We start from the raw sequence: 8,353 nt of genomic DNA on the forward strand, positions 1-8,353 counted from the left end.
GTGAATTGCCGGTACTATAGCAGTAACTTGGAATAATATTAAGCTCCTAGCATGAGGTGTTATTATTGACAGTGATCTTAAAATGTATACAATTATATTCACACAGCCAAGATTAAGTGTGTATATATTATCTATTAGAACGTCTAAATCCGTACAATGACTAGATGTCAGGAAGTCAAGAATTAGCACAGAGTATTACTGTAGATAGACCAGTGCAACAGAATAATTACTGCAATTGATATTAGAGCAGTCTATCTGCAGGTTCTCATAATCTTAACACAAAGGTATCTAACAGGTGCTGAGAGTCATATGGGTTGGGGAACAATGTCCTGACCTCAATGGAGCTTTGAATCTGTGTCAGAGAATAACTTTCCCATAGACAGATTATTCTAGAAAGAATTCGACAATCACCATGAATACTATAATGTTCCCGACACAGGATGTTATTATAGGCAACGGCATTAATTTTGTAAATATGTAAATATATCCTCACAGCAAGAAAGTATGCGTGTGTATATACAGTATATACAAATAAAGTCGTCTAGGACAGCATGTAATTATGATGTTTAGAATGGCAGAAGGTCCAGGATTAATGCAGATTATTGCTATACACAGACCAGTGTGACTGAATCATTCCCTCATTCAAAATTGTAGGAATAACTAAGGTAATTAGTGAAGCAACCTGTTTGCCGATGCAGATAAACCTGACACAAGAATGTCTGACAGATATTGAGAGTCATACAGATTGTGACAAAAGTGACAGTGTCCTAGCCTCTGTTAGGGATTACACTTCCAACCCATAGTAGGAAGCAAAGTTCACATACTGTAAAGAATTAATTTTTGTGTATTGTTAGCTCTATGGTACCTGTTATGTAAATACAGATATGACTGACTGCAGATAAACAATTATTTACTGTCTGTGAGACATGTCCACACAGCAGGTGTAGTTTACGGAACTCCAATCATGGGAATGATTGAGCAGATCAGTGCATCGTCAGGTGAGGACAGATGGTGCCATGAAATCACTCCAGATGCGGACCTCCCGTGGAAGACGCATTTCGCACGTCAGGGCTTGTTCATTTCTAGGTTCGGAGGGGTCAGTGGGGGACAGGGTTTAAAAAGCAGCTACGCTGGGTGGATCAACCACTAATTGTAGTGGGAGAGCGGATGCGGTGGGCGGGGAGCACTACATTGCGGCTCCCACCCGCCGCCGCTGGCGAGCATCGTCAGCTGTGTATCGCGTACCATGTGGGCTCAGGCGTCAGCATAGTTATAAGGAGCCTGAGACGCCATATTGGTTGTGGGATCTACCGTTGCTAGGTTAGCAAGGATAAGGGCAAGTCGGGAATAGCTGATACAGGACCTGAGGCGCCATCTTGTTAAAGGGAAAGAGTGGCGCTGGAATAGTAGAAATGTGGGCAAAAGGGTCTGAGCAGAGAAATACGAGTAGGGCATCCATAGATCCCATTATGGATCCAATAAACGGCCTGATAGAACTATCATGTTATATTTAGGAATAATGGTGATAAAAATGGAAGTAAATAGGAATGAAATTATTAAAAGTGAAATCTATAAGGAAGAAAACAAAATGAAAATAAATAGAATGAAATTAAATAAAATTATATGAAAATATAATGATATAATATATAATAAATATAAAAAGAGGGAAGGAAAAGTGGGATAAAGAGGGATAAATGATACCTGAAAGGGGTAGGAAAAAGGGAAATGCTAATGTGATGATAGGGTGGGAGGAAAAACGAAGCAGAAACGGTGCAGCTGGAGATGTGAAATGTGAATGGGATGGCATTATTGAGGTGTCATGTGACATGAATTAAAGTGCCAGGAATGGTGAGGGATGTGTGTGGAATTAATGTTGATGTGTGAATGTATAAAGTTGTAAGTTGTGAAAGAGGAATAGAGTGTGAGAGAAGAGGTGAATAACTGACTGAAAGAGTGATGAACGGTAGATTGGGTGCGGGTTATATTAAGAAGGGAAGGGGATTGAACAAGATGAAATGAAAAGGAATGATAAATTAAGATGAGATGATAGAAGAAAAAGGCAGACAAAAAGAGAAATAATTATACAATAAAAATAATTGTCCTGTAGGTGATCTTTGTAAAGAGGATGCTAAGTTGCTGTGATTTGTGAATACAGTTAGCACCAATTAATTCAAGATGAAATGAATAGAAAGAACAGATGCCACCTGATTAGTGGAATAAGCATATAGGCATGACGCCATGCATAGGAAATTAAGAGGAAATTATATATGAGTGAACATAAGTGAAAAGTGGATCGTGTACATGGGTAGGGGATAGGGATGTGAAGCGAATGTGAGAGGGAAGGAAAAAAACCATGAGTGAGAAGAGGGGGTATGTGTTCTAGTCAGATTCTGCAGGTTGCAGTGAAGAATGAAAAATTAAAAATAGGAAAAGGGGGTAGGCGGGGGGGGAAATGTGGAGAGGGAAAATGTAGACAGATGGAGAAAACCAGGAGCTCACAGAAAAACAGCGTAATTTATATTTTCATTCAGACCGGAGGGCTTGAGACTATTGAGGCGGAATATCCATTCACTTTCTTTCTTGTAGAGTTCCTTGGTAATGTCCCCTCCTCGTATGCCCAAATGAACGCAGTCTAGGCCAAAGACCTTAAATTCTTTGATGGATCCTTTGTGGTAAAAGTGAAAGTGCCTGGCAACCGAAGTGAGCTGTTTCATGTGTGTAAGATCTTTTGAAGCATTGCGAATATTGCCCAAATGTTCCAGGACCCTCTCTTTCAATTTATGTGTGGTCATACCAATGTATTTGAGGTTACATCCACAAGTTATGCAGTAGATCACAGCTTGGGTATTGCAATTGAAAAAATGTTGTAGTGTTATTGGTTGACCATACCTGTCAATGACAGTGTTGGTTTGTGATATCTGTGGGCACGATTTGCATTGTCCACAAGGGAAAGAACCAGTGATAGACGTTTTCTTGGGTGTCGATGTAACAAAGTGACTCCGAACTAACTGAACTTTCATGTTCTTGGATCTGCGCCAACTCATCTGCAACGGAGAATTCAGGAAAGGGGATAAATCAGGATCCAACTGTAGGATGGGGAGATGTTTGGTTATAGCGTTCTTCAGCATTTTCCATTCGGGACAGAAGGTTCCTATGAATCTAATGGTGTCATCTTGCTTAATGACCTCTTTCTTCTTTCCAAAAATTAGACTCTCCCTCTTGACTGTTGCAGTGGCTGAGTATGCTCGTTTTAATGAGCGTTTACTATAGCCTCTAGCTAAAAGGCGATTGGTGAGCTCTCTACTCTTGATTTTAAAGACATGATCCTCCGAGCAGCTGCGTCTCAATCTGAGATACTCCCCTTTGGGGATATTCTCAATAGTCGGTGGGAAATGTGAGCTGGTTTGAAATAGGAGACTGTTGGTTGCAGTCTCCTTATGATATAGTTCTGTTTCCAGAAAGCCTGTGTTGGATTTGTAAATATTGAGGTCAAGAAAGGGGACCATCTCAGAACTAATGGTGTGTGTCAATGTGATATTGAGATCGTTGGTATTCAGAAGCTTGATAAAGTCCATTAGAAGGTCTCTTTCTCCGTTCCAAATAATAAATATATCATCGATATATCTCAGCCACAATATCACATGTGTGGTGTACTCCTCATTGATTGTATTGAAAACATGAAAGTGCTCCAACCACCTTAAGAAGAGATTTGCATATGTAGGTGCGCAGGCAGCGCCCATTGCAGTTCCCCTTATTTGTAGAAAAAATTGGTCTCGAAAGACAAAGTAATTTTTGGAGAGAACAAAGTTAAGTAACTGCAGAAGAAAATCTGAAAAATCTTTTGCTCCTCCTTGGTTGAAATAGTATTTGACAGCTGTGAGGCCGTGATGATGATTAATACTTGTGTAAAGTGCCTCTACATCTAGAGTCACTAGGAGAAAATTGTTCTCAAAATGTATGTCATGGATCTTGCGTAACAAATCGAAAGTATCTTGCAGGTAGGAGGGTAGATCAAGAACAAATTCACGTAGATGTAGGTCCAGAAATCGGCTAGGTTGCTCCAAAAGTCCTCCATTACCTGACATTATTGGTCTGACAGGTGGATTATGGGCATTCTTATGAATCTCGGGCAAAGAATAGAGTGTTGGCGTTTTAGGATTCTGAACTGTAAGGTATTGAAGTTCTTGTTTCGTGATGGTCCCTTGGGCAGCAGCTTCCTGTAAAAGGATGTTGTACGCATTCAGGAATCTGATAGTCGGACCTCTAAGAAGCTTTTTGTAGCATGAGAGGTTAAGCAATTGTCGATGTGCTTCGGTAAGGTAATTTTTTTGGGGCCAAAGAACAATATTGCCACCTTTATCGGATGGTTTTATAATTATATCATGCCACGTTCCCATTTCCTGGAGGGCATTTCTCTCTTTAAATTTGAGATTTTTGGAAGAGTGGTGGAGGCCAGTTTTGGTTTGAATATAGATGTCGTCAAATTCTTTGTACACTCGGTTCAAAAATACCTTGATCTCTGGGCTGGCGAAACGCGTCTTGCATGAGGGGTCTGCATCTGGAGTGATTTCATGGTACCATAGAGCTAACAATACACAAAAATTAATTCTTTATGTGAACTTTGCTTCCTACTATGGGTTGGAAGTGTAATCCCTAACAGAGGCTAGGACACTGTCACTTTGTCACAATCTGTATGACTCTCAATATCTGTCAGACATTCTTGTGTCAGGTTTATCTGCATTGGCAAACAGGTTGCTTCACTAATTACCTTAGTTATTCCTACAATTTTGAATGAGGGAATGATTCAGTCACACTGGTCTGTGTATAGCAATAATCTGCATTAATCCTGGACCTTCTGCCATTCTAAACATCATAATTACATGCTGTCCTAGACGACTTTATTTGTATATACTGTATATACACACGCATACTTTCTTGCGGTGAGGATATATTTATATATTTACAAAATTAATGCCGTTGCCTATAATAACATCCTGTGTCGGGAACATTATAGTATTCATGGTGATTGTCACATTCTTTCTAGAATAATCTGTCTATGGGAAAGTTATTCTCTGACACAGATTCAAAGCTCCATTGAGGTCAGGACATTGTTCCCCAACCCATATGACTCTCAGCACCTGTTAGATACCTTTGTGTTAAGATTATGAGAACCTGCAGAGAGACTGCTCTAATATCAATTGAAGTAATTATTCTGTCGCACTGGTCTATCTACAGTAATATTCTGTGCTAATTCTTGACTTCCTGACATCTAGTCATTGTACGGACTTAGACGTTCTAATAGATAATATATACACACTTAATCTTTGCTGTGTGAGTATAATTGTATAGATTTAAGATCACTGTCAATAATAACACCTCATGCCAGGAGCTTAATATTATTCCAAGTGACTGCTATAGTACCGGCACTTCACCATATGTGGATGCAATACCTAACTTTGTCCTGACAAGTTAATATATCAATTTAATCCTTATTCTCCTCTCTTCTGACCACAATTTTCGTGGACTCTCATCCATGATCCACGGAGCACGGTACCACGGATGTGGGAACTGTTGACCCGTGCCTAACGTGGAAAGCAGATCCACATATTTTCACCCATTTTATTCATTCATTCTTCTCTTCCTCTTTTTTCTAATTATTTCTTACTTTACTTTACTATTTCCTATATAGGTGCACTCTCATTGGTGTACAGATCGCATAATCCTCTACTACCATACCGTGCTGCTAATGCCCGATCTCGTCCGATCTTGGAGGTTATACAGCGTTGGGCCGGGTTAGTACCAGGAGAGGAGACTGCCTGCGAATACCTGGTGTTGTAGAGTAGGAATTATTTTCCTCTCTATGTGACAAGGGACACCAACAGCAGTATCACCACTAATTCTTTCTGATATTTGCTTATTCTCTCAATATCCATTTTGTGGTCATTGCAGCTCACTACTGTACTTTTCCCCCACAATCGTGGTATCTGCTAATAATTCAGGTGTTCTAATATTGGTGACCTTTGAATATGAACATAATAACTTAACCTAAGTTGTCCCAATTGGACCGATTCATAATATTCTTTTGACCACTCCTCGGTCCCATTAATACAGAAACTCTGTACTGGTCAGGGGAAATGGGGGTATGACAATCCAGTGTTTACAACCTTTCTAATTACTCTTTGAAGAAAGAGACCAGAACATTTTAAAAAAAATTTCAATTCTTTATTCTTCATGGATCATTTAGATGGGTAATTATGTTTTAAACCATATCAATAAAAGTTATGTTTTAAATATCCTTCATTATTCAATATAAGAATTTTCTTTCTTGTACAAGAGTGCGCCCACACAAGAGCCTTCTTTCTCTCCCACTGTTAATCTCAGAACCTGTGGGGTCAGTGTAAGTGCTGTCTTCATCCGATGAGGTGTTAGTGACAGCAGTGGATTGTGAGGAGACAAGCGCTCACTTAGAGGACCCCTTGGTTGTAGGCGAGTGACGGTCAGACTTTTTAGTAGTCAGGGACTGGTTCAACTTCTTTATTTGAGCAGATAAATCTTCCGCCCACGACGGGTTAGCTGCAGGACCACAAACGGTTGCACCGGCATTGGGGGTCCCATAGGGGGTGTTAGTTTATGAACTACCGTATGCAGAAGCGTGGAAAAAGCGCCCCACGGCGGGTCATTATTTGCCCCCGTTGCCACCGTCCCACTGGGGGGCAAGGAGCCCCCAGAACCAGAGCCCAAAGCTGCTATATTCTCCTCATAGGTATCTGCGGCTTGAGCAACACCGGCAGTGTGTTCAGTCCCAGAACCGTTGCCCTCAGAAGCAGACATGATATAACTTGCAGTATAAGGTAACACAGTACAATTTGTCAGCAGCACAATACCTCTAGCCAAAAACCCAGCACAGTGTAGTCAGCACCAGCAGAGATAAAGGAGAGATATGGTGACTAAATCACAGAGAAAAATACGTAATACAGTATATCTTTGTGAAAATCCTATATTAGATAAAACCTGACGCACCAAGCCCCCTCAGGTTATAGAATATAGGGATAGGAGGTTGAGTGAAAAACACGAAATGGACACCACTCAGCTATCAAATGCACACACAAATAGTCACAGTCTGTACAATGCAGAGGTTATTACTAAAAATAATACTGCACTGGACTAGCTTACACAGCTATATAACAATAGATATAACAATACACAGTAAGAACTGGATGTATATCACAGGGTAATTGTACTAGGAAACCCTGACTAAGTGCACTCTTTCTTAACTAACACTGACTAAAAAAAAGGCAGGTAGAATACTTAAGTGTCTTGTAAAGTCACAGCACTGACAACCAGGCGGCTTTATATAGGAGGATTTGCCCAAGCATTCCCAGGAACAGTGAGCTGAGGGATAATGGTGCCGCAGACACTGCCAGGGAGTGAGGGAGAGACAGATATGCAGCTCCAGGGCGGGAACATTTGCAGAAAATGGCGCCCTGGGGCTGGGAGGGACTTCAGGTCCAAGCTCTATCCCCCTGCTGGCAAAACTACCGGGTACTGCGGGCTCTAATAAAACGGTTTATAGAGAAAACCTGACCTTTCCCATGCCCTGGTGATCTAGTGGGATCTCCTGTACTGCCACAGTGTCCACTGCCAGCGCGCGCGGCCCGCCTCCCACTGACAGCGCTGGATCGCGATAAAGACCAGGTCCTGCAAGCGGGACCCACTTACCACCTCCCGAAGCGTGGCCACGCAATCCCAGAGAGCCCCCGTCGTGTGTGCATGACAAGAAGAAAACTGGAGCCTCCTGCTGTAGTTACCCGGCAACCAGGGCTCGGGAGTGTACTGCGCCGCTGTGGAGAGCTGGAGCTGCAGCCATGAATGTCCACTGACATGTAACACTGCTGCTGCCCTTGAAGTCTTCACTATTTTCCTCAGAAAAAAAGCTCTTCTTAGTGCTGCCTGGAGCAGCCCCTCTGTTAAGTGCCTGCTACTGCAGCACCAACTACAAAACTGAGATCCTGTGCAGGAAGGCGGGGTGATATAGGAGGTGGCGCTATGCATTCTGGGAACAGTCAAAGCTTTGAGCCTGTTGGTGCCTCGGATCAAGATCCTACTCTACACCCCATTGTCCATTCCTTGTGGAGCCCAGTGTACCCCGCAGCAGAAAAAGAGATATTTATCATTTATTATAATAATTTATAATATATTCTTTGTATTTGATAATACATTCTGGCATTAAAATGACTGATGCTGGAATCCCGACAGCCGGAGAAATACCAGCGATACCGTCCTCCGCAGGATATTCTCACTTGAGTGGTGGGTCCACACCACCAACTGAGTGGGAATATAATCTGTGGCGAGC

The 8,353-nt window shown here is 41.8% G+C and overlaps 1 pseudogene; it reads left to right on the top strand.

Annotated features, from left to right (window-relative positions):
• Positions 1–5,722: 5,722 nt before the first annotated feature.
• LOC134968059 (5S ribosomal RNA) lies at positions 5,723–5,841 on the top strand (annotated as a pseudogene).
• The last annotated feature ends 2,512 nt before the right edge of the window (positions 5,842–8,353 follow it).

The sequence above is a fragment of the Pseudophryne corroboree genome, chromosome 10 (genome assembly GCF_028390025.1).
Source record: "Pseudophryne corroboree isolate aPseCor3 chromosome 10, aPseCor3.hap2, whole genome shotgun sequence".
NCBI classification, from domain to species: Eukaryota; Metazoa; Chordata; class Amphibia; order Anura; family Myobatrachidae; genus Pseudophryne; species Pseudophryne corroboree.